Here is a 27,843-nt window from a genome sequence, read left to right on the forward strand (position 1 = left end):
CTGCGCTGATGTCAGTCATGTGACGGCAGGTCTTTCAGTACAGCGTACCGCAATCTGCCGGCAGCCAGCACAGGAGCGCAGCAAGACTGCAGGGGCCATCGGAAGGTAAGTATAGGTTTATTTTTTTATTTTTAACCATTCTCTCGGGTCACACTATATAAATCCATGCCAGTTGCATGGATTTATATAGTGTGACCTAGTTGTCAAGCACTTTCCAAGTGATGCTAAAATAGCTTGGAAAGCTCTTGACGCCCGCATGCAGAAATGCATGTGAAGAACGCTTCATTTCCGCATGTCCCTGGCATGAAAAACGCATGCACAATCCGCATGTACAATCCGCATGCGTTTTTTTCTGCCAGGGAGATGCAGAAACGCTCAGGAAAAAATCCTGAGGATCTGGCTCACCTTGCCGCATCTTGTGGTAATAGTCGGTGTAATCTGTATGGAGATCTATGTCACCTGTTTAGTCTGTCCATGTTCCTACATCAATGAGAGCCCGAATCTGAGGGATTTGCGTCAGGAGGGAGAGACCAATCCAGCCGGTGAAGGAACTAGCAGAGGCGGGGATAGCAAGGGACCAGTGAAGAGCAAGGGGTTGCCTCCTTCCAAAATGGTAAAGGAGGCATGAAAAACACCAAAGGGATAGTGAAAAGGATTGTGGGGGGGGGGGGGGTTGGGGTGGGAGGTTTATGTCCCTGCCTCTGGATCTTAGCTCGGGAGAGCTTGCAGCTGAGGTCCCGAATGGTGAACTAGTTGGGGAGATCCAGAGGTTGTTCAGAGAAGATGCCATAGCTTCCCAGTCCTCGTCCAGTGAAGGTCTGGATGAGGAGAAGGAAAAGTGGCTAAAGGAAAAAAAAAAAAAAAAAAAGGCACTAGGCCACATGGGTTTCAATTACTTTCAATTACTTTAGAGATAGTCAGTGCAGGTCTAGGATAGACAGGTTTTATTTAAAGGAGGAGGCCATCTCTTTACTAATGTCAGTGCTGGAGGTGGAATTCTCTAGTCACTGTTTAAATTGTTTTCTTTGAATGTTGCAGAGACTCCTTGGATGAGTAGAGTCTTATGGAAGCTGAATTCATCTCTCCTTCAGGATACAGCTGTAAGACCATGCTTTGAGGAGGTCTTTCAAAGCCAGGTACCGTTGCTGGGCCTTAGTAACCAAGTTGAAGAGGTTTAAACACTGGGTGGCAAAATTCTTCTGACGGCTGTCTAACCTCAGAAGCCTGAACAGGGAATGCCTGCATCAGTGCCTGAGGAGGAAACTCGAGCAACTTATCTCGACTGGGGGTGACTGAGAGGACATCTCCAGAGTGAAAACCTTGCTTAAGAGATGCCAGTATGGTGTAGACAGTTTGTGTGGGATTTTGGGAAGTACTGCTCACCTAACCCCTACAGGAACTGTAGGATGTCAGTGAATAGTAAAGTTGTGGTGGGTCTTAAAGAACAGTATATGGTCCCTGGTGAGGTCAAGATCAGGGATCCTGGAGGATATTCCAGAGCACTGGTGCAGCCTGCTAAAAGTACCTGATAAATAAAAAATATATATATTTTCATCAGAGGGTCTGTATTGGGGTGGGTGGTCTGAAAGCAAGGGTCATGCATGGTCTGTCATCTGTCCAAATCTAGCGCATGACAGTGGCACACGAACCAATGGGTGTCCAGCACACAATAGATAGGGGAACTCCAACAACGGTGGACTCTGTTAGGCCCTCCTTCAAATAGTCACGTGACCCATCAGTTAATGCTGGTGATTGATCCTCATTCAGTGCAAACCACAGAGGATAGTGTGTGGGAGGTGTTTGATGAAAGGGAGTGAGGAGCGGTCAGGGACAGCACAATCCATCTTTTCCCCCCTTGGGAGGGGTAGGGAGTTTGAAACTATGCATTTTGTTAAATGAACACAAGATTGAGATATACCTGTACTTTTGCTAATAAACTTCATGGGTTCACCTCTGCTATGGTGCTAACCTTATTATATGAGCTTGGTTCAGTAGTGGTATTTTGTGATATGAATCAAGCTTATAGCATAATTATAGGACCTAGTATAATATATTATATTTTTAATAGTTAATCAAAGCCAAAAGCTCACTCTTCACCCACTAAAAAAAGTGTGTTTTTTCTTTTATTAAAAATAAAATTAAAGTGTCTTCATGCAAAAGTCTTGCATTTCAAACCTCCCCTATAGAAGAGAAGCAGTAAATTAACATGGTCTTCATTGACAGATGAGATTCAATACAGAAACACACAGCCCCAGCATTGCCATGCACTGAGAGCAGACTATACTGCCATCTACTGTTCATTTATAAGAATACACCATAGCGGATTTATTCCCACAGCACATGCTGTTCACTCTAGAATATACAACAAAATACAGGATATAAGGGAAAATACACTGTAAGACCATGGCCCCACTATCAGTATTCGGTCAGTATTCTTTCTCAGGAGTGGGAGCCAAAACCAGGTGAGGAACAATCAGAGAAAAGGTAGAATAGAAACAAGTCACCAATTCTGCATTTATCACCCACTCCTGGTTTTAGCTCCCACTCCTGAGAAAAAATACTAAACATGTGAACGTGGTCTAATAGAAACACGTAGTGACTGCGGTCGCCGCTGCAAAAACTTCAGTTGTATGTGCGTCCAAGGATACACAATACATTCTGCTGGCCAATCAGAGGCGAGCAGCAGGGGGCGCATGACGGTGACGTCACACACCGAGTCCTGCTGGCTGCACAAGAGGATGTGCGCGGCTCAGGAGTGACTGGACAGAGGGTTTCTTCTTAAGTCATTGGCGATACTACTGTGGATGCCGTCTATGAGGTGCAGTCCTATGAATTATACTTCTATGGAGCCCCATGATTTCCATGTATGCCCCCGATGAGTATAATGGTTTATGTTCTTCTATATACAGTACAGACCAAAAGTTTGGACACACCTTCTCGGTTAAAGATTTTTCTGTATTTTCAAGACTATGAAAATTGTACATTCACACTGAAGGCATCAAAACTATGAATTAACACATGTGGAATAATATACTTAACAAAAAAGTATGAAACAACTGAAAATATGTCTTATATTCTAGGTTCTTCAAAGTAGCCACCTTTTGCTTTGATGACTGCTTTGCACACTCTTGGCATTCTCTTGATGAGCTTCAAGAGGTAGTCACCGAAAAAGGTTTTCACTTCACAGGTGTGCCCTGTCAGGTTTAATAAGTGGGATTTCTTGCCTTATAAATGGGGTTGGGACCATCAGTTGTGTTGTGCAGAAGTCTGGTCGATACTCTGCTGATAGTCCTACTGAATAGACTGTTAGAATTTGTATTATTGCAAGCAAAAAGCAGCTAAGTAAAGAAAAACGAGTGGCCATCATTACTTTAAGGAATGAAGGTCAGTCAGTGCGAAAAATTGGGAAAACTTTGAAAGTGTCCCCAAGTGCAGTTGCAAAAACCATCAATCGCTACAAAGAAACTGGCTCACATGAGGACCACCCCACGAAAGGAAGACCAAGAGTCAGCTCTGCTTCTGAGGATAAGTTTATCCGAGTCACCAACTTCAGAAATCGCAGGTTAACAGCAGCTCAGATTAGAGGCCGGGTCAATGCCACACAGAGTTCTAGCAGCAGACACATCTCTTCAACAACTGTTAAGAGGAGACTTTGTGCAGCAGGCCTTCATGGTAAAATAGCTGCTAGGAAACCACTGCTAAGGACAGGCAACAAGCAGAAGACACTTGTTTGGGTTAAAGAACACAAGGAATGGACATTAGACCAGTGGAAATCTGTGCTTTGGTCTGATGAGTTCAAATTTGAGATCTTTGGTTTCAACCACCGTGACTTTGTGCGATGCAGAAAAGGTGAACGGATGGCTCTACATGCCTGGTTCCCACCATGAAGCATGGAGGAGGAGGTGTGATGGTGTGGGGGTGCTTTGCTGGAGACACTGTTGGGGATTTATTCAAAATTGAAGGCATACTGAACCAGCATGGCTACCACAGCATCTTGCAGCGGCATGCTATTTCATCCGGTTTGCGTTTAGTTGGACCATCATTTGTTTTTCAACAGGACAATGACCCCAAACACACCTCCAGGCTGTGTAAGGGCTATTTGACCAAGGAGGAGAGTGATGGGGTGCTACGCCGGATGACCTGGCCTCCACAGTCACCAGACCTGAACCCAATCGAGATGGTTTGGGGTGAGCTCGACCACAGAGTGAAGGCAAAAGGGCCAACAAGTGCTAAGCATCTCTGGGAACTCCTTCAAGATTGTTGGAAGACCATTTCCGGTGACTACCTCTTGAAGCTCATCAAGAGAATGTCAAGAGTGTGCAAAGCAGTCATCAAAGCAAAAGGTGGCTACTTTGAAGAACCTAGAATATAAGACATATTTTCAGTTGTTTCACACTTTTTTGTTAAGTATATAATTCCACATGTGTTAATTCATAGTTTTGATGCCTTCAGTGTGAATGTACAATTTTCATAGTCATGAAAATACAGAAAAATCTTTAAATTAGAAGGTGTGTCCAAACTTTTGGTCTGTACTGTATGTTAAAGAATACCAGCAGAACGGGGGACATTACAGGATGGGGCCCAGGATAAGCGACATCATATATGTGTATATATACAGTACAGACCAAAAGTTTGGACACACCTTCTCATTTAAAGATTTTTCTGTATTTTCATGACTATGAAAATTATACATTCACACTGAAGGCAGCAAAACTATGAATTAACACATGTGGAATTATATACTTAACAAAAAAGTGTGAAACAACTGAAAATAGGTCTTATATTCTAGGTTCTTCAAAGTAGCCACCTTTTACTTTGATGACTGCTTTGCGCACTCTTGGCATTCTCTTGATGAGCTTCAAGAGGTATTCACCGGAAATGGTCTTCCAACAATCTTGAAGGAGTTCCCAGAGATGCTTAGCACTTGTTGGCCCTTTTGCCTTCACTCTGCGGTCCAGCTCACCCCAAATCATCTCGATTGGGTACAGGTCTGGTGACTGCGGAGGCCTGGTCATCTGGCGTAGCACCCCATCACTCTCCTTCTTGGTCAAATAGCCCTTACACAGCCTGGAGGTGTGTTTGGGGTCATTGTCCTGTTGAAAAATAAATGATGCTCCAACTAAACGCAAACCGGATGGAATAGCATGCCGCTGCAAGATGCTGTGGTAGCCATGCTGGTTCAGTATGCCTTCAATTTTGAATAAATCCCCAACAGTGTCACCAGCAAAGCACCCCCACACCATCACACCTCCTCCTCCATGCTTCACGGTGGGAACCAGGCATGTAGAGTCCATCCGTTCACCTTTCCACTGGTCTAATGTCCATTCCTTGTGTTCTTTAGCCCAAACAAGTCTCTTCTGCTTGTTGCCTGTCATTAGCAGTGGTTTACTAGCAGCTATTTTACCATGAAGGCCTGCTGTACAAAGTCTCCTCTTAACAGTTGTTGTAGAGATGTGTCTGCTGCTAGAACTCTGTATGGCATTGACCTGGTCTATAATCTGAGCTGCTGTTAACCTGAGATTTCTGAGGCTGGTGACTCGGATAAACTTATCCTCAGAAGCAGAGGTGACTCTTGGTCTTCCTTTCCTGGGGCGGTCCTCATGTGAGCCAGTTTCTTTGTAGCGCTTGATGGTTATTGCAACTGCACTTGGGGGCACTTTCAAAGTTTTCCCAATTTTTCGCACTGACTGACCTTCATTTCTTAAAGTAATGATGGCCACTCATTTTTCTTTACTTGGCTGCTTTTTTCTTGCCATAATACAAATTCTTACAGTCTATTCAGTAGGACTATCAGCTGTGTCTCCACCTGACTTCTGCACAACACGACTGATGGTCCCAACCCCATTTATAAGGCAAGAAATCCCACTTATTAAACCTGACAGGGCACACCTGTGAAGTGAAAACCATTTCCGGTGACTACCTCTTGAAGCTCATCAAGAGAATGCCAAGAGTATGCAAAGCAGTCATCAAAGCAAAAGGTGGCTACTTTGAAGAACCTAGAATGTAAGACATATTTTCAGTTGTTTCACACTTTTTTGTTAAGTATATAATTCCACATGTGTTAATTCATAGTTTTGATGTCTTCAGTGTGAATGTACAATTTTCATAGTCATGAAAATACATTAAAATCTTTAAATGAGAAGGTGTGTCCAAACTTTTGGTCTGTACTGTATATATTGTCGATACCAGGGCCCCATCAACATAGACAAATCACAGCTTCAAACAGAAGTGTATAGTAATATAGCAATGTTACAGACAATAGCCCACACACTTAGTTTGTTTATTAAAAACTAGCCCCCAAAAACAAGATAGAAAGCCAGAAATAACCCCTGGCTGTAAAAAAATAAAAACGATACCACATAAGGGAGGGGTAGTGCCTAAACTGACCCATGATCTGCCCCTGCCCGACAGTGGAGGTTGGCACCCTGGCTCCTTGTCAGCTCACCCTAAAGTCCTTACTCAGGTGAGAACAATGGAGTCATTTATTCATGCAACGGGCAACAAGAGGGTAACTAAAACTGCACACGAGACACTAGGGGGGTCACCACCAATGTAGAGGTATAGTAAATAAAAGGGGGGGGGTGAGCCTGTGCCAAAGATAATGACACTCTAGCTCCTTCCAATTCACAAAAATAACATGGCCACAATGTTAGAGGAGGTCTTATTAAGAGATAAAAAAATACCACACATACATATACATCTTAGGCAAGCTGTGCAGAAGAAACTGATAGTCTACTAAATGATTGAGAGCAATACCATGAAAACAGTACAGGGAATGAATATGTCTTTCTATTAAAAGGCAAAGATAGAGAATGATTATATATATATATATATATATATATATATATATATATATATATATATATATATATATATATATATATATATATATATATATATATATATATATATATATATATATATATATATCACAGAGCATACACAAAGTGAGATAACTGATTTAGCCAGCAAGAAGTGAGGAGAAAAGTGTCAGTACAGCCCCCAAATACTGCAGCTCTGCCAGTATCAGGAGCCACATACCCCCAAAATACAAAAGACTCAAGGCAAAACACTGATTAACAGGACTTAGCTTAGATAATCTGGAAGGTCTCAAAACAGGCACCTGATGCGAATTCCTCCAAAGATGTGACTGGAGGGAAGAGTAGACGGTGCTCGGTGCAGCGTGGAGGAGCAGCCGCCCGTTCTGCTGCATGCCCCTGCTTGGTGCCCGCCCCTGTCAGCTGCACGCCTCTACCTGCTGCACGGGCTCCCTCCACACACATAGTAAAGCATGACATGACCCCCTTCCTAATATCCCCTATAATTAATTGCTCACCTGTGTTTACTCCCAGGATGCCGAGCACAGAAGGGTTAGCAGCACGGCCGTCACAGAGTGACCCGGAAGTTGGCCAGGTAGGCCTGCCTCTCTCCCAGGCTGTAGCTGGAACGCACGCCATCCAGAGGCATTTCCTGGTAACAATCACAACATGCTCAGGATTGGTGATTCAGTGACATGTGCTCCTACTGACGTGTCGCGCTTGTACAAATGCGTGTCACCTAGCGCGCATGTGCGAACCTTAGTGCAGACTCACCCAGGGCCACCCATGGCAGGGGCCAAAAGCGCAGCTCACTTTACCCCATGGTCTTCCCTCACATGTTTGGAGATGGGCTGTCTTGTGCATTCAGGATGTCCCTGATGTGGTCTCCCACCCTCCTGAATTCCTATTTGGTCAGGGGTTATTTCTCACATTCTTTTTGCTTTTAGGTTTTTGTTTTTGGAGGACTAACTTTTAATGATATCAATAAACAGAAATTTTAGGTGCATTTTTCTCTGTGAAAATTTCTATGTTTATTATACCTTTCCTCTGATTGTTCCACTTGTCAGGAAAAAGCTGACCAAATACTCAACATGTGAATGTGGCCTGATAGAAACACGTCATCACTTCTATATTTTTCATGCATTCCTGGTTTTCGCTTACAATAACTGATATCAAAAACTGACATGTGAACTCAGCCTAAGGCTATGTGCCCATGATGCAGAAATGCTCAAGATTTTTTCCTGAGCATTTCTGCATCTCCCTGGCAGAAAAAACGCTTGCGGATTGTATATGCGGATTTTGCATGCGGATTGTGCGTGCGGATTGTACGTGCGGATTGTGCGTGCGGATTGTACGTGCGGATTGTACGTGCGGATCGTACATGCGGATTGTACATGCGTTTTTCCTACCGGGGACATGCGGATGTGAAGCGTTCTTCACTTGCATTTCTGCATGCCGGTTGTGATTTTAGCATCACTTGGAAAGTGCTTGTCAACTTGGTCACACTATATAAATCCATGCAACCGGCAACCGGCATATATAGTGTGACCCGAGAGAATGTCAAAAATAAAAAATATATTCTTACCCTCCGATGGCCCGCGCTGTCTTGCTTCCCTCTGTTCTTCCTTGCCGCAGCGGTACACTGAAGGACCTGCCGACGTTAGCATCGTGTGACCCGTCACATGACTATGACGTCAGCGCAGGTCCTCCAGTCCATCGCGAACTGTCGGCATGCGAGGAGGAACGCACCAGGGGCCGTCAGAAGGTAAGTATATATTTATTTTTTATTTTATTCTTTTTTTTTACAGTTTTCTATGGTACCCAGGTCCGGAGGAGAGTCTCCTGTCCTCCAGACCCGGGTACCATCCGCACATTAGAACGCATGGAATGCACATCTACATATACAGTGATGCGTAATCCATGCGATCTAATGCAAGTCAATGGCGGCGAAAACGCAGCACTTCCGCAAAATAATTGGTAGTGCTGCGTTTTTTTCCACAATGATAATCCGCAGCGGAAATTTCCGCAGCATGTGCACAGCACATGCGGATTATCATTGGGGAACATGGCAGGCCTTCTACCATGCGTTTTTTAAGCGTTTCTGCAGCGTTTTTGCCGCCTTGGAAACGCTTAAAAAACGCATCATGAGCACACAGCCTTAAATTGTGTATATGCGAAATACATCGACCTGGTGACTAAACCTTAACCTTTTCTCGTTACATTTTTCATGTAAACAAAGCATGTATCCCACGGACATCGCTATGTGCGCACGTTATTTGCAGAAATTTCTGCAAGGTTTCTGCATTTCTTGGCAGCAAAAACGCTGCTGAAAAAATGTGCATTTTTTGCCGTGTTTTTACTTCCAAGAGATGCAGAAACCTTACCGATTTTTACTGTGAGACTTTGATAGAATATACCATATACAGCCCTCACTCTCACAGTCTCAGATTAAAAAATGACTTACTGTCATGGTTGCATTACTGATTGTGGCCTAGGGATGTTGTGAGTGACAGCTCAGCCGTCCTATGGAATCTGGAGTGTGCTGGGCTGTCAGCGTTTTGATTGACAGCTCGGCTGTCCTACCTGGTTCAGTCTGTGGGTGTTTCCCTCAGGTGTTCTCATCCTTCAGTCATTTGCAGGGTATTTGACTAGACAACTGCTAGGAGTCTGTGTCAGTTATAACTCTGCTTAGCTGGATGTGGTTGCATAGTGCTTTGCCTCTTGCCTCAGACCCTGTTGCTAAACCTAGGATTTGTCGTGACTCTTCTTGTGGATTTCCCTTTCTGCTTTTTTACCTCTGGCATCTGACCCCATATTTAATCCCTGACTATCCATTTGTTGTATTCCCTTCTGCCACTTGATTCCTTAAGTGTTTCCTGACCATGCCTTTGACTTACCCCTCTGTATAATGAGCCCTCCTGGTATCTGACCTTGGACCATCTGACCACCCTGTCTCATGGCTTGCCCTTGAGTAGTGACTGTCACATTACAACTGATGGTATACTTTTTTTTTTTGTCTTTCCTTGCCTGTATGGAGCCTGTTAACACTCTGTGACCAGGTGGTGAATTTCAATCAGTGATGCAGGATCTGCCCAGGGAATGCCAGTCTGGGATCATCACTGTACCAGTTGCAGGGACAAATAACTAGTCTTATGAAAACTTCCTTCAGTCCTTCACTGCTAGCGGAGACTGCAATGCCTGTCCCTTATGACGTCCATCTGTTCTCCCCCCGAACCTGTAGTGGCCCTCCCTGATGCATTTTCTGGGGAGAGAACCCAGTTTAGGGTGTTCAGGGAGAGCTGTAGGCTATTCTTTACCCTTCAACCACAGTCTTCAGGCAATCAGTCCCAGTGGTGGGAATAGCTATGTCCCTGTTTTGAGAGGGGCCCCCAGTCTTGGGCATTTTCCTTGTCCCCATAAGCTCCAGAATGGTCTTCAGTTGATGCCTTAGGGGTTATCTATGACGAACCCAACAGAATCCAGGTTGCTGAGGCTAGGATCATGAACCTGACACAGGGGAGCCACACCACTGCGTACTACTCTCCTAAGTTCCAACAGTGGTCTACTGAGTTTCTGTGGAATAATGCAGCCATGAGGTGCCAGTTTCATACAGGTCTGTCTGAATCCCTGACGGGTGCTCTAGTTCTGCATGATCCCCCTTGTTCTTTGGCGGAAGCCATAACCCAGGTTGTATGGATGGACCACAGAATTCGTGAGAGGCATGGTGGTCAGTGGGATGCCCTGTATCCTTCCCCGGAGCAGACACATTTACTCGTGGTAGGACCAATGGAAGTTGGAGCTGCCAGTTTTTGTGCCGTGGAGAAAAAACAGACACTATCTTGGACTCTGTTTCTACTGTGGTCTCACAGGACATTTTTTTTTTTTTATAAAGGACTGCTCCGCTCGCCCCCAAGCAAGTAAGCCGTCAGGAAATTGTCTAATTCTGGGTGATAATCGAGGAGGTCATCCAGATTTCCAGGTACCCTTTTTCTCCTCAGATAAAGTACTACTGAAAACTATTTTGCCTTTCAAGAACCAGGTATTGCCATCATTGGCTTCCATTGACTGTGGGTCTGCAGCTAACTTTATTGATTCTGAAATGGTTCATAAATTAGGATTAGGGACAGTTAGGCCGGCAAAACCCATCCAAATTTTTGCGATTGACCAAACTCTGCTGCTTCAGAACTGTCAAATTTGTAACTATGGAATTCACGCTTCAAATAGGAGCACTTCACTCAGAATCCATCTCCTGTTTTGTCTTGGTTAAGGTACCTGCTGTGGTGGTACTGGGGCTTCCATGATTACTCATTCACAATCCAGTTATTGATTGGTGTCAGAAAGAATTTAAGTGTGGCCCCAAATGTCATAAGAAATGTCTAAGCTCTGTGCAAGTATGCTCCACAAGTCTGGAGGGTCTACCGGGGTGCCTGATTGACTTTAGACATGTGCTCTCAGAAAAAGAGGCAGAAATATTACCTCCCCCCCCATCACCCTTATGACTGTGCTATTGATCTTGTCCCTGGTGCTAAATTACCTATATCCCACCTGTATAATTTATCTGGGCCTGAACGTACAGCCATGAAAAGTTATGTGAATGAAAGTTTACAGAAGGGTCATATCTGTCCTTCCTTCTTCCCCTGTAGCTGCTGGATTCTTCTTTGTAAAAAAAGAAAGATGGGGGAGGTGGATGGGGTCTCCGTCCTTGCCTCAATTTCCGAGAACTGAACATGATCATGGTTGAGAATATATACCCACTTCCACTCATCCCTGACCTTTATAATCAGCTTACTGGGGCTAAACTGGATCTTAGAAGGGCTTACAATTTAATACGCATCTGGAAGGGTGATGAGTGGAAACTGGCGTTTTTAACATTGGAGGGGCTATTTTAAAATTGTGTCATGCCTTTTTGGTTAAACAATGCACCAGCAGTGTTTCAAAACTTTATGAATGATGTCTTTTCTGATTGCATTGGGAGATTTGTTGTTTACCTTGATGTATGTATTTTCTCGCCTGATTTGGATTCTAATCATGAAAATGCCCCAGTTTATTACAAAGATTGAGGGAAAACTCTTTGTTTGTGCAAACTGAGAAATGCGTGTTTTTTTTTTTTTATTTTCTTCTGTTCAGGTGGTTTCATTTCTGGGATACATTTTGTCAGCTGATGGTTTTAAAATGGATCCTGGGAAGGTGCAAGCTATAATACATTGGGTTCAACTTCGTGACCTGAAAGCGTTGCAACGTTTTGTAGGATTGGCCAACTATTAAAGGAAATTCATTAAGGGGTTTTCTCATTGTTAAAATTCTTACTGACCTCACATGTAAGGGGGCGCACCTCAAGATTTGGTCGCCAGATGCTAATTTTTTAAAAAATTGAAAAAGCATTTTGTCTGCTCCTATTCTAATCCAACCCAATCTTCAGGAACCATTCATTATAGCAGTGGATGCTTCAGAGGTCTGACAGAGTGCCAAATGTGCATTATACTTCTAAGTATGCCCCTGATGAGTATCATTGTCTTCTTCTTCTATGCTTTAAAGAACAGCAGCAGAACAAGGGACATATACCAGGATCGGCTGTACGTTTTATTTGGGACTGTGGGGGGGGGGGTCCCGGTCCAAATCCTACACCGGGTCCCATCAGACTATAGTTACAAGTTGACTTGAGATAACCAGAAGTTTGTACCTAGAAAGGAATACAGAAAAAATAAAATACATTTTATTATTGAAGGATAGAAACCAGGGGTGTTGGGAGCACCCCATCCCCCAATTCATATGAATGAGGTTTGTGTTCTGATACCCGAGCTCGAACTTTTAATAAACTGTTCGGCTGAACCCACCGGACCTGAACAGTCAGGGGTTCGCCCATCACTACTTCTGAGCGCCATTCATTGCATGTTTTGGGTGTTGCACATCTGATTGGCGCTCAACTGATCAGTGATTAATAGGAGATCAATCATATTAGCCCAGCACTAAAGATTATATGGCTCTACCACCAATCTGAAGTCCCTTAAACCACTAGTATCCCTCCCTTAGCACTAAGACACCCACCATTCACCTATGGGCTCCCAGTTCTCTTAAACAATGATATTCCAGACAGACATATGTTTTAGTTAAAAAGAAAAATACAATTTATTGAACAAACCCCATCACCCCAAATCAGTGCAAACGAACATGTTATAATACAGTGTAACATAAAATAGGTATTCAAATGTCCATTCAGCAAATTTGAATTTCCATTCCTTAAAGGAGAAGAGCAGAGACATCTTCCTGGTGTTAAATCTCCCCGATTAAATAAAGCCTTTTTCTATATACGTTCACATTGTGGGGCGTCATAATTCCCCCCTTTTATGTCTTCGTGCAGAGAGTTACAGTCAAACATACATTTGTCAAAAAATAAATACTGGTCATTCTTAAACACTTGACAGGTCATAAGGTATGTCAAAAGGTACTGATCATAGAAGGTCTCATAAGCGACACCCGATATGATCAAAAGCTTTTGGCGTGTCCTGTGACATGACAAGTGTTTAAGAATGACATTAGTGCTTTAAGAATCAAAACCACTTTATTGAGCAAACTCCATAATCACAAGCACAATATATTTTGACGATAAAATCCATAGAAATGTCCATTCAACAGAATAAGTGTCCTGTTAAAAGTGTACTGTCCGTTGTCCTGGTGTAAGACGAACACTTTTTCCATTTTTCAAAAATATCCTTTACCCTCGGCAAGTTACTTTTCCAAAGTTTCTGTGCAATACACCTGTTCACCTCCTCTTCATCTGGCTGATCATCCTTAAGAAGTCGGAATATAGAGTCCACTCGCATTCTGTTCTGTCTCCTCCTCCACCTATCATACAGATGTGGTCCATTCAGTGGGAACTTGACCAGGCATTCTTCGTGGTTCGGTCTCAATAGTTAGGGGATATAAGGAAATAAATCGTTGAAAATCCTCATCTTTGGTCTCTATGGCGGAAGGTCCAGGCTTATTTTCTTTTTCGTGATTAAACTTTTCTTCTTTTTCAATTGCAGCTCTGTAAAAGACATATATTTTAGTTTTAAAGAAAACACAGGAAAATGCAATACTTGTGAGAATGATCAAACAAAAATATTCTATTTTTCAAGTACTCACAGTGAGGTGGAAGGCTTCTCTTGCAGTCTGTCGAGAATTTGTGTTGTCATCATGGATGCCTTCACCATATTTTCCATGGTCTTCTCCCTGTAGACACGTTCTGCTGTGGGATTTGAATGTGCCGGTATTTTGCAAATATGTCTGTCATTAGTGTCCTTGCAATTGGAAGCAATGAATGTCTCTGCGTTCCTCCTGATCTCTTGGCTCGTCAGTCTTTTATCCAAATCTGTGCAATAGAAGAAATAAATGTTAAAATACATGTTTGTAATGTTGATATATAGAATCTAAGTGTCACTGTTCAGAAATACTTACTTTTTATGAAATCTTGTGACATCATTAGAAACATTGTGGATTTTTCCCCCCGATGAAGAAATTCTTGATGTCCATTGATTTTTTCAGGAATGTAGGCCGGACTTTTTCAATATAAATTTGAAGCCACTAAAAAATAAACTGAAAATGTTAGCTCAATCATAGAGAAGATAGATAGATAGACAGACAGATAGGAGATGGAAAGACAGATATTTACCCTTTCTTCTTCTTTACTCAAAATCAATACCACAATCTAGTTCGCCGTAATCTTGTGTTCATGTACGGCTACTCCTACATGACGTTCACGATAAGGAGCTCTCTTCTTCCACTCCTCAACCTACAAGATAAGAAAGTGTGAAATTTACATTAATAAAGCTTTAACTAATTGATCTATAAAAAAAAAAGGGAAATGTACTACAGGTGACTTACAGTCATATTTTGCACCACACCAGGTCGTTGTAATTTATTCAAGATTATATGCTTGTCACTATCTAGAAGCCTTTCATCCTGGTCCGCCTTGTTTATGGCCTTTTCAAAATCTGTCTTTGCAACTATCAGGATCGATTGCATCTCATCTGGTCTTTTCATCTCATCCAATAAGCGGTTTTCTCTGGAAATAAAGAATTCAAATTACATTGAATAAAGTAACAAGGCACATTATCTTCCTAGTAACAAGGTACATTTTCTTCCTATTAATTCTTTTACACTTCTTCAAGATATTCTCCCTGGAGATTCCTTTGCTGAGCCTCTTCTGAAATCCTCCTAGCTGGCTGAGGTACATTCCCGCTGCTCCATATGTCTCCTGGTCTTTATGATGAAGGGATGTTGCATTCATTAGGTAGTATATGAACCGCTTGACATTTTTCATATAATTAAAGACAGTCTGGTGTTTCCGATTTCCAATAGTTTGTCAAAATAGTCATTGGTCTTCTGGATGTCATATATAAACTTCAGTGAAGGCTTCTCCTTGCCCATGAAGTACAGAAAGCGAGCGAAGTACTCTACCTCCTGCTTGTATCTCACGACTTGCAAGATTTTTGATAAATATCTTGCAAATCCAGCAATTGGTTCCAAATCCAGAGAATGCCTCGTGTACATCCCAGCCTCAGCCATTTTAAGTCGTAGTGGATTGCTCCAGACAACATTGGGCTCAGTTGTTGCTGCTTCAGTTTCTATTGGTGATTCTTCTTCTTCTCCTTCATCTTCCTCATGTGGCTCGGCCATGTCTTCTTTGGTTTCGCTCCTTCCTTTGGCTGTGGCATCTTCACAATCTCCCTTTGAGGTTGCATCTTCTTGTTCTTCGGTTGTCATCTCAGCTGTTAGGAGTCCCTCTATCCTCATGTTGGGAACCTTCTCGCAATGGCCATTTTTCTGGGGCATTCCTGTATGACATGGCTGATTAATGATTTTAAAACCACGTCCATTAAGAAATGCAATTACTTTTTCCAGGCACCCACCGTCACACACCAGCTCCTCCACCGCATTGTACTCAATGGCCAGGCCCTTTGCTGCCACAGCAACCAGATTTGTCTTTGCTTGTGCGAGGGTAGCCTTGATCTCATCCTCGTTACTGTTTTTTTGCGCATTTTCTTCTTAGGTGGGTGCCAAGGTTGTCATCTATCTTGTAACAGATCGGGCAGGTCATCGGGGTTCTGTTGTGCACTTTGGATTCCATGCTTAAAACTGAGAATTAGAACAAAAGAAAAGAGATACAAAATGAAAAGGTTAAGATGGCTTTTATAAAAACTGTATGTAAACAAATCAAAAACGAGCAAAAAGTAAAAAGCAGGTTGGACAAAGCAGTCCAGTAGACAGAGCAAAGCAGTCCATGGAGATCAGTCCTGTAGAGAGAGCAGAGCTATACTGGATCGCCAAGAGCAGTCTGAGCAATTAGACTCTGATCTGGCCTTTTACACAGAAAACTGAGGCACCTTCACCAATACGATCAGTCTCTGTAATGATGGCCATTGAGAATGTTAGAAAAACATTCCCATTGTCTAGGTGTGAACACTAGGTCTTAGGGGGCATGGCTGACACCTAGAGAGAAAGCTGTGGCTGCAAAAACTGCTCCTGAACATTGCCATCAATAATGTTATATATGCTAAAAGTAAAGAAAAAAATGATGATAGATAATAAATAGTCACCGGAATAGAGCAGCACAACCATTAACCAGAGAAATGGTGCCAGCAGGCAGGGGTTAAAATCAGGACTCCTAACAGAAGACACAAGGGATAACCTTAAGTCCTCCATGGTAAAGGAACATCAATGTAGCATTCTTATTCCATCATAGGAGAGGATCCATGTTGTGGCATCACACCGACTCCCACTGTTATGTTCCAGCATGAGATTGCTGTGTGAGACGCTGAAATGTCAGAACATCTATTCTCTTCTAAGATGGAAGAAAACACAACTTTACCTTGGCTCGCTGCAGGTTATTCTTTATAAGATAGATAGATGGAGAAGAATAGAAATAGATTATAGCGGTAAAGGAGAAATATAGTATAAATGTATCTTTCATCCGAGTGACGAGGTAGGACGACTGGTACACGTTTGGGCAGAGAGTAGGCAATGTAGGGAGATGACGGGAACACATTTGGGCAGTGTCCCTCCTTCTGTCTGTTGGATCTTCATGCCTTTAAAAGACAAAAAAAAATGAAGAGTGAAATTACAACCTCATGAGGATAAACAGTTTGAGGGTTTTGTTTTTTTATTTTCCAATAACTAATGTCAAACAGTGAGTACTATCAGTGCCTTGAGGGTCTCCTGTCCTGCCCCATCCTCTATTTCTGGAACCTCATTATCCTGAGCAGGGGAGAGGGAGATTTTGAATAATTAGATGGGTATATGAATAAAATGACCATTAGTATACAATCAGGTGATGCCTGCACAAACTAGCTATAGACAGGTTTATAATTTTGATGTATTCACCTTGTAGTCCACATCTCATCCGGTTCACTAGTTTGCTCCTCTTCGCTACCATCTTCCTCTTGGTCAGTCTCGTCCACTTGGAGTCTTCGGTCCTCTTCCCTGCGGTCTCCCTCCTGGGCTCCGGCATCCCTAAGGAAGAGTTAATAAACCTTATTTTACTGTATTTAGAAGCAAAGTAGTAAATATATTAAAACATACACTGCCATACTAAGTCCACATTCCTAGATGTTTGAGTTCTCAAAATGCTAATGTTTTTAAGAGGTCACTGATTTCCCTGGGTGATTGTTGAGACATGATGACACCAAGGTGTCAAGGCTAGGTTCATAATTGATTAAAAAGTTAGCATGTTACAAATACCTAGTTATGTATGGAAGTACCAGGGCTGTGAAAAGTGTAATTTTTTTGGAACTGACAAACATGGTGGTGGAGGTTTAATGTGAAAAGGATCCAAGTTTAATGTTATAGTAGTGATGAAGACCTAAATAGCTTTTCATAGCTGGGACACAGCTAACAAAAATAAAATAACAATGTGATATTACAGAGTGTCCACAGGTTTGGGCAGTGTCCTCATCAAGGTGACGTAGGTAGACGATGGGAACACGTTTTGGTAGTGTGTCCCTCCTTCTGTCTGTTGGATCTTCGTGCCTTTAAAAGACAAAAAAAATGGAGACTGAAATTACAACCTTATGAGATCAGACTGTTTGAGAGTTTTTTTATTGTATTTTCCAATCACTAATGTCAGACAGTGAGCACTAATTACCTTGAGGGGCTCCTGTCCTGTCCCATCCTCTTTCTCTGGGACCTTGTTGTCCTGAGCTGGGGAGAGGGTGATCTTGCTCTGAAAAAAGATAATTAGATGGGTATATGAAAAAAATGACCATTAGTATACAATCAGGTGATGCATGCACAAACTAGCTGTAGACAGGTTTATAATTCTGATGTATTCACCTTGTAGTCCAGATCTCATCCAGTTCACTAGTTTGCTCCTCTTCGCTACCATCTTCCTCTTGGTCAGTCTCGTCCACTTGGAGTCTTCGGTCCTCTTCCCTGCGGTCTTCCTCCTGGGCAGTGCAGGCTTCAGCATCCCTAACGAAAAGTTAGTAAAACCTTATATTTTACTTTTTTTGTAACTGCCAAATAGAGATGAGCGGTGTTCGACTCGAACTGTTCGCCAATCTCAAATTCGAGCTGTTTTGGGCGGTGTTTGAGCCGTTCGGCGAACACGAACAATTTGAAAAAAATTCGGCTGTTCGAGGTTATGTTCGATAACTGTTCATGCACCAAAATCATAACTGGATTTTTTCTCAGTAAAGGCCCCGTCACACATAACGAGATCGCTAGCGAGATCGCTGATGAGTCACGGTTTGGTGACGCAATAGCGATCTCGCTAGCGATCTCTTTATGTCTGACAGGTAGCAACGATCAGGCCCCTGCTGTGAGATCGCTGATCGTTACAAAGCTTCCTGGACCATTCCTGGGTCGTTGCGCTCCCGCTGGGCAGTGTGCATCGCTGTATTTGACACCTTGTCAACGACCTCGCTAGCAATTCAGAACTGAGACACATTGAGGTGCATAAATTGGACTTTTCTGCGTTCATCGTCCCTGATTGGTGGTCGCTACTGCGTCCTTGTTTTTTCAGATCCCACCAGCGTTCTCCAGCTGTGACTCCACTTTGAACAAATCAGACATCTTTAGCGAAGTAGGTATTGTTTGGGGTCTCAAATGAGTTTCCATTTTTAATTCATTTATAGGACATCTACCAATTATCTGCTATCATTGCTCTTCAGGGAGGAAGGGAGGGCTTGGCTTCTATCTGTATATATATGCTTTTGCATGGGCAGATATTTTAGGGGTCTCGTGCACACACACCCACACAGCACGTTTTCTGACACGCTGTCGTGGCCAACCGCTTCAGAGTTTTTCATACACCAATTAACATGAAGCTTAAATCAATAGACTGTTCTTTTGGCCTGTTGCACGCTTCAAAACTTTCTTTGTCGACGTGATGCAATTACGTACTGTCCGCCTGGCTTTGTGGACTCTGTGGACCGAGCCAATGGGGAAGTGGAGCTCGGTGAATAGCGTGCAAACGATCCTGCAATTGCAGGCCTTCAACCAGTGGGACATGGCAGAAACACCCATGATGCGAAGACCTGCCGCGACAACTGCTGCCAGTATTTTAACGGTCCTGGTGCCCCGTCACACATAACGAGATCGCTATTGAAGCCAAGCCCTCCCTCCCTGAAGAGCAATTGACGCGCCCCTGGGCCTGCTGCTTCGCGCGGCATCGCGCGCACGGGGGAGCTTACCCGGATCCGGATCAGATGGGGGTAGTAGTCTCGTGGCGGTGACCCGGTCCGTGCCCAGGGAGTCAAACTGAGTGGCTGGCAGTCTTGGTAGTTGTTGTTTCTGTGATCGACTACGCCACCCGTTGAGTGCGGCTTTGAAGCCGCCGCTGCAGAACAGTCCACTGAGGCCAGGTGTATAAGGATGTGCAGCGTGGTGGTATAACCCCCAACGGGAGGGGTATGGCCTCAGGGCAGCGCGGATAGATGATGGGGGTGATGGTGGTACACGAGCGCAACAAAGACAACTCGGAGTCTTGGTGGTGCAGTTCAGGGTCTTTACTCACGGTTACTCGGTTACTGCTCCAGGCCACCGCTGCAGAGGTGGCCGCCTGTGTCGCGCTGTGCTCACCAGGCGAGGGGCTCGGTCAACTCCCAGGTCTTTCCGGAGTGCTTTGCAGGACCCCCTTTATGTCCCCTGTTTCTGGTCTTCAACCCCACTAGTGACCACGCTTATGTCCAGTTGCCTCGGACCTTCTTGGTGGGCAAACGTTGGCCTGCGTTTCCCAGGTCCTATGTGGTGCCTTTCTAGCGGGTGTGGTGAGGGGCTGCTCCACATGTAATGTCGCAGCCTCCGGTTCTTAGTTGAGGGTAGTTTCTCTCCTCCACTAATTTGGGATCCGGTTCCCATCTTCTTGACCTGACCCCCCTACTCAGGTAGCGGCGGGCGTATGGTGGCTTCCAGCCAGTCCACACCCCTGGGGTCCCCTCTTTCCTTTCTGGAGCCCAGTCTGCTCCTCTTCCTCCTCCAGGCTCAGGCCTCCTGACAGGGCCTGCCTGTGGAGCAGAGCCCATAAAGCAGCTCTGCTCCCTGTCTTCTCCTCTCTCAACTCTCTTTCTTTCTAAGATGGTGCCTCCCTTTATACTCCTGTACAGAGTGCACCCAGGATCTACTTCCCCCACGCACACACTACCGGGTTCCCTTCTCTAGGTGTTCCCTCCCCCCACTCCAGCCAGGGACATGCTCACTCGTGCCTGCATAACTAATGGGAGCACCGTCGAGCTGTCCCCCGGAAATGTGGTGTAGTGCATGTGGGTGTTAGGGTCCTGAGCCACACTCTATCCTTACCTGGAAGTGAGATATCGCACATCTGGGTGAGATGCAATACCTCTGTAGCAACCGAACCCTCGGGGTGCTACACAATGATAGCAGATAATTGGTAGATGTCCTATAAATAAATTAAAAATGGAAACTCATTTGAGACCCCAAACAATACCTACTTCGCTAAAGATGTCTGATTTGTTCAAAGTGGAGTCACAGCCGGAGAACGCTGGTGGGATCTGAAAAAACAAGGACGCAGTAGCGACCACCAATCAGGGACGATGAACGCAGAAAAGTCCAATTTATGCACCTCAATGTGTCTCAGTTCTGAATCGCTAGCGAGGTCGTTGACAAGGTGTCAAATACAGCGATGCACACTGCCCAGCGGGAGCGCAACGACCCAGGAATGGTCCAGGAAGCTTTGTAACGATCAGCGATCTCACAGCAGGGGCCTGATCGTTGCTACCTGTCAGACATAACGAGATCGCTAGCGAGATCGCTATTGCGTCACCAAAACGTGACTCATCAACGATCTCGCTAGCGATCTCATTATGTGTGACGGGGCCTTAATGCTGAAAATTAATGTTAATACGTAGTTTGAGTGTACAGCGGGGTGGGGGCAGGGGCAGGGGATGGATCTCTGCATAAATAATGAAGATCTCCATTTTTTTTTCTCTTTCCCGCATTTACAGTGGGGAGGTGCAGTCTGTCAGCCTATCAGCAGCGCACACACGGAGCGAAGTGCTTTTTTTCACACAAGCAAGGGCATGTGTCATTGGCAGTGTATGTCACATGTCCTTGCCCTATAAGACCCAGCCATTTTCCCCGTCGCCACCATTTTCTCACTGCTGCAGCTGCGTGTTAGACGGCACCGCTGTTGCTGTGTGCGCTATACTTTCAGTGTTAATTTCAAGCCAATTTTCGCACAAATCTACAGATAGCTTGGGAGTAGGGAATAGTTGTGATTGCAGTCCTTTTGAGGACTAGGTTACATCATTTCCTACGACTTTTATCAGGCAGGTCTGTGCTCTTAAATAGATAGGTTGGGAGCAAAGACTAATTGTAATTGCAGTCATTTTGAGGGCTAGGTTACATCAGTGCCTATCAGTTTTTTACCAGGCAGGTCTGTGCCAGTGCTGTGCAAGTTTTTTTCACAGCATTTGGCTAAATCTAGCTAAGCAAATCCTTTTTGGCCTCTTGCAGTGTGTGTTAGTCAGTGGAGTAGCCTATCTGTGTTGCAAGCTACACCACCTGTGTATAGAATACAAATTTTTTTACTGCACCTAGCCAAGTAAAACCTTTTGGGCATAGCATCATTCTATTAGTCCATCTATTCTAACCTCCACCAGGTTGCAAATTCAAAATAATTTTTATCTGCATCTAGCTCTGAAAAAATATTTGGGCTTGGGCTTGTAGCAGTGTGTGGGACTTGTTTTATTAGTCCATCTATACTAACCTCCACCAGGTTGCAAATTCAAAATAATTTTTATCTGCATCTAGCTCTGAAAAAATATTTGGGCTTCGACTTGTAGCAGTGTGTGGGACTTGTTCTATTAGTCCATCTATACTAACCTCCACCAGGTTGCAAATTCAAAATAATTTTTATCTGCATCCAACCCAGCCAATACTTTTGGGCTAATACCACATGTTGGCCACTCAGCTCTGCTCGGTTCCCATCCATTGTTTTTTGTGCAAACAGCTCCAGAGTTGTCAATTAGTTAACCACCAAAATGAGTGGAAAAAGGCCTGCTGCTGGTGGAAAGGGGAATAGGCGTGTTGGGAAGGGGAAAAAAGGTTGTGTCCATGGGGTAGGTGTTAAAGCAACAGTAACATCTGCAGAAGAAAGACCATCTTCCAGCCAAACTAAGATGTCTACTTCTTTTAGCGGACAATGTGATAAGATCCCTTTCTTACGGCAACGCCAATCGCTTCAAATTCCAGATGAGGCACAAAAACAGCAGGTGCTTCAACGGATATCAAGTGCTCCTTTAAGTGGGCTCTCCTCCACCTCAACTTCAACATCACAAATACTCCAGTCCTCAGAGGTGTCACCCCAATCGCACTTGCTTCCTCACAGCTCCCAAGTCTCCAGCTGCCTGTCTGAGTATGGGGTAGAACAGATGGTTGAGTCTGCAGAGCTGTTTACTCATACTATAGCCTGGGAATCAGAGGTCGGCTCCAGAGCTTCTGTGAATCCAGACGAGGAAATGATCTGCACTGATGCCCAGAATCTTTGAGTCGGATCCAGGACCAGACGCAGAAGGTTCTGACCATAATGTAGACCCTCGTTCCCAAACTGTAACTCCTGTTGGAGACAATGAGGAAGACGATGATGAGACTCAAATACCTGATTGGAGCAACAACTTTAGTTTTTTGTCAGGGCAGGAACAGGTTGGCTCTGAGGACGACGGGTGTGATAACACACAGGGTGATGATGATGAGGTTGGAGATCCCACTTACTGTCAACCCACAGTCAGCCAGTCGATGAGGTCAGCAGAGGAGGTGGAGGAGGATGCTAGTAATGACGAGGTCAGGTTGCGCCTTCCTGGACAGAGATGTAGTACTGGAAGCACGTCAACAACTGCATCCTCAAACACAACTCTGCCTCTGACCACAAGTCGTGGTGGCTCTTCAGGTCACATGGGTGCTAAGCCTTGCATAGCTTGGGCATTTTTTCAGATCGATAAGGATGACCCAACTCATGTTATCTGTAACATTTGTCAGTGTTAAATAATTAATAATGGATATTCATTTTATTCTTAATTTTGAGTTCTATACACTGCACAAGGATTGCATCAGCCATCGTGTCTAGTTGACATGCGCTATTTGTGTGTGTATTTTTAGTTCACTACCATATGTAGAACAGGTGTGCCATACGACTGGCTATAAAAGCCCATGGTACAGAAAGGGGGGCTCTCTTTCTCTTCTCACCCAACAAGACACAGAAGAAGGATCTTCATGCTGAGAAGCAGCTGACATGTAGGTCTGGACACGTGTTGGACAAAGACATGATTTACCAGCCAGGATCCAAGGAAAGATGGACACTCATGATTGAATCTCTTTGTAACTACTTCCTCTATTTTATATTGTTTCAATTATTTTTTAATGGACAATCCAAGAATAAATAGATAAATTTTTTTATAAGTAAATCTTGATATTAATACTTTGCGACGTCCTCAGTAGAGAAAAATAATACAGAAAGAAGTATTATTTAACAATGGTGAGCCAGCCAGTCCTGATTTTTCATTTTTTTCAAGTGAATTTCTTCCCTGAACAAAGGGGGGAGTCCTGACAAGTTGAACAGCTGTTGTTCACGTGTCAGTAAATTCACTAATTTGTCACGAGAAGCAGAAAGGACCTATAGACTGAGGACTAAAAGGAAGCAGAGGTACTAACAAGTAACAGAATCGCACAGGAAAAGAATCAGACGAACTGAAGACAGGACGTGCTGATAAAGAGAAGCTAAGGAATCTTAAGCTAAGCAAAATATGGATATAATTTCTTCTTTTGCTAAACAAATTAATATTAATTTCAAAGTTAATGTAGGAAATGACTTAGACGTTTTGTGGCTCAGTTTATACAAAGAATGTGAATTGCAGAATTTACAGTTAACTTCTAAATTGGTAAATAGAGAGAAACACAAATTGCGGAATATTTTACATCTTGTACAGGTATTTCATAATTTTGTACTTGAGAGTTCTAAGCAGGACAATAGTGTATAAGAAGTGTCAGATGGTGATACTGATTCTGACTGTAATGTGGAAACTGAACGAGATTTGAGACACGTGTGTGCAACTGAAGGTGACCTTGGGTCTGACCAAGAGACGGACATCCAGAAACCTGACATGTGAGGAGACATGACTGATATTCGAGAAACCGACATACTAGGTGATGTGGGAGGAGATGTGAGTGACGTAGGAGGAACGGACGTACAAGAGCCACTAAAAATATCAGAGAATTCAGGAATTACCCAGGCTCAACTACAAATTAAAATGAGGAAAAATTTGCTGAAATTATACAAAATCATGCCAAAATATGATGTCAAAATCCATGCCTGTAGAAATTCAGAGACATTTGAGAGCTTTTCTGATAAGTTTGATTTATCCAATGAGGAGAGGAATCAAATATTTAAAATATGGATTCCCGTGACATTGTCCAGACGTTTACATTTAATGTCCTGTGGAAATGACTCTCCTAATGGATGGGAAAATGATTCGGACAGATTAAGATATTTTATTTATTGTGTCACAAAGGATTTTCCCAACATAGAAGATCTGCAGAAACTAAGGATTGGTAGGAAGGTATGTACATATACATTCATGTCCATATTTGAACGGTTGTACAAAGCTCTCATCAAAAATGGTAAAGTACAACAAATGATAACAACTTTTGTACAAAAATTCAAATTCCTAAATCCAGTATCTCGAGTTATGGCATCACAAAAAAAATTAATTATTTGAATGTGCGCAGTTGCTGGATTTTGTTAGAAAACATGAAAATCGTGAAAAGAAAATAAATTAAGCTAAATTTGTAAAACCAGAAAAGAAATCTTACCAAAAGCCAATATCAAACTCTCCTAGACTGAGTCATCCCCGAAATGAAATGTATCAAATACGCAGGAAATTTCATATATGTTATAAGCCATATAAAATGATTGAAAAATCAATCTCTTCACAGAATGAGTTAATTCTCAGTCAGAACTGTCACTCTCTAAAAAGGAAAATGGCTGAAATAGACGGACAGAGACAAGTGAGACGACCAGCTGAGAGTGACTTAATGGAATGTGGACTCAAGGACAGGCAGTTCTCTGAGGTTTTGAAGGATAGAAAAATGACTTTCCTAAATAGGGCGTTCCTGGAGATATTTGAGAGAGACAGAAGATTTGGTTTAGGGAGTGCCTAAGAAAAAACTGTAATAATAATGTATCAAAATGTAGCACAGAAGTGTTACAATGTCTCAATATTTATTTATAATCTTATACAGTAAAATTGTAGTTACATAGTTTCTAATAGTTCACATATATATATATATACACTTGTCTAAGTAGAGATTGTGTATAATTGTATTTATATATATATTTATAAAAAAATATATATATTAATTAATAAATTAGAACTTCATATATAAATTAAAATGGCAATATTTTGAATTACATTAGAACCAACCAATATATGTATAAGATATTTAAATAATTCTGTTTCTGTATGAATTTGATATTTAATTTTATTTTCTTATTTCCTTAGAGTTTTCATTCCAAAGCAGGATTTGATCAATCAACTCTAAAATGGATTTATTTCTTTATTCACACAGGAAGTTGAAAATTGCATGATTTTATGAGTATAACATTTTAAAATAATAACTAGTTAATTATGTGTAACTAATTAATTAATATTTTCTGTGCATGAAGTGTTCGTTATAACAAGTAGCTTTACAGCATGACGAGTGACAGCTGCGGCCTTTGAACTTTGAGCTAATAGTATAGATCCCATTCATTTTATTTCCAGCTGATGTAACTTAGATTCTTTTTTCACTGGCTGCCAGGTTTTAAGTACATTTCTATTTTTTGCAAGTCAAGAGTTTTTTCCAAGTATCTTAAATTTCAGTGACTTACTCTCATATTATATTATAGGTACGTGGGGAATATTCAAAGAAATATTAAGATATTAAATTTAATTGATATGACAATGCGCATTGATAAATTGGGATACAACAATTTTGGGTTAAATATATATATATATCTATCTATAACTTCGTATGTGTAATGCACACGCCCGGGCTGAGCGGCGTGTGCGTGTGATTCCACTGGACCGTGCCGGAGAGTGAATGCCTGGAGGGGCGTAACTAGGTATTCACCCGATCCGACCAGGGTCGCACGACGGCATACGACGCCAGTGCACCAAGGAGGAACCGAGCAGAGGGACCAGGTGCTACTCCAGGACAGACCCCGGACACGGCTGTTGACCCACACAGGGGAATACAGGAACAGACTGGTTAGGCTGGCACACAGACTGGTGGGAATAGGCAGGCACGACTGGTATGCAGGCAGGCGGGTATGCAGGCAGGGGGGTACAGGCAAGCACGGCTAGAGTGCAGACAGGAAGGCACTAGCAGGTAGGAACACAGGCGGGATAGGACCCAGTACACACTGGGACTCTGGAACAGAACCACAGATGTGGCGGACAAACAGCAGAGTGAGGCCGCCCAGAGAGGTGAGCGAGAGCAGGGCAGGACGAGACCGCCCGGAGCGGTGAGCAAGAGCAGGGCAGGACGAGGCCACCTGGAGCGGTGAGCAAGAGCAGAGTAGGACGAGACCGCCTGGAGCGGTGAGCAAGAGCAGAGCAGGACGAGACCGCCCGGAGCGGTGAGCAAGAGCAGAGCAGGACGAGACCGCCCGGAGCATTGAGCGAGACCGCCTGGAGCGGTGAGCAAGAGCAGAGCAGGACGAGACCGCCTAGAGCGGTGAGCAAGAGCAGAGCAGGACGAGACCGCCCGGAGCGGTGAGCAAGAGCAGAGCAGGATGAGACCGCCCGGAGCGGTGAGCAAGAGCAGAGCAGGACGAGACCGCCCGGAGCGGTGAGCGAGACCGCCTGGAGCGGTGAGCAAGAGCAGAGCAGGACAAGACCGCCTGGAGCGGTGAGCAAGAGCAGAGCAGGATGAGACCGCCCGGAGCGGTGAGCAAGAGCAGAGCAGTACGAGACCGCCTGGAGCGGTGAGCAAAGGATCAGAGCTGAGCGAGACTGCCGGAGCAGTGAGCAAGGAGTCAGAGCAGGACGAGGCCGCCTGGAGCAGTGAGCAAGACTGGCGGAGCAGTGAGCAAAAGGATAAGAGCGGAGCGAGACTGCCGGAGCAGTGAGCAAAAGGGTCAGAGCGGAGCATGGCTGCCAGAGCAGTGAGCAAAAGGGTCAGAGCGGAGCAAGGCTGCCGGAGCAGTGAGCAAAAGGGTCAGAGCGGAGCAAGGCTGCCGGAGCAGTGAGCAAGGAGTCAGAGCAGGACGGACAGGGCTCTGTTCGCATGGAACAGACAGGAAGGGAAAGGCAGAGCCAGATACCCACAGGGTACTTGCAGTGAAGTAGCGAGTGGACCACAAACTCACAAACGGGAGTAGAGACAACAAGCAGGAGTTAGGTACGAGTTCAGACTCTGCAGAAAAAGGAAAGGAACGGACATAGAGAAAAAACAGGTAAAAGATAGGAGAGAGTACAGACTGGAACTGAGTGTACGGAGGAGACCGACACTGCAGCGGGATACAGGAGCGGGTCTGGGAATACGGCCCCCA

The 27,843-nt window shown here is 43.8% G+C and overlaps 1 protein-coding gene across 6 annotated transcripts in view; it reads right to left on the reverse strand.

Moving 5' to 3' along the window:
- The window catches only part of LOC141153432 (uncharacterized), an 86,464-nt gene extending 79,014 nt beyond the window's left edge, over positions 1 to 7,450 (reverse strand). For all 6 annotated transcript variants that reach the window (XR_012247303.1, XM_073638210.1, XM_073638211.1 and 3 more), the window contains exon 1: positions 7,337 to 7,450. The gene's annotated coding sequence lies outside the window, so the exon portion shown is untranslated. The remainder of the gene's footprint in view (positions 1 to 7,336) is intronic.
- Positions 7,451 to 27,843: the final 20,393 nt, after the last annotated feature.

Source organism: Phyllobates terribilis, unplaced genomic scaffold (genome assembly GCF_046119375.1).
Source record: "Phyllobates terribilis strain yellow unplaced genomic scaffold, ASM4611937v1 Scaffold_7__3_contigs__length_470593459, whole genome shotgun sequence".
Classification (NCBI taxonomy): Eukaryota; Metazoa; Chordata; class Amphibia; order Anura; family Dendrobatidae; genus Phyllobates; species Phyllobates terribilis.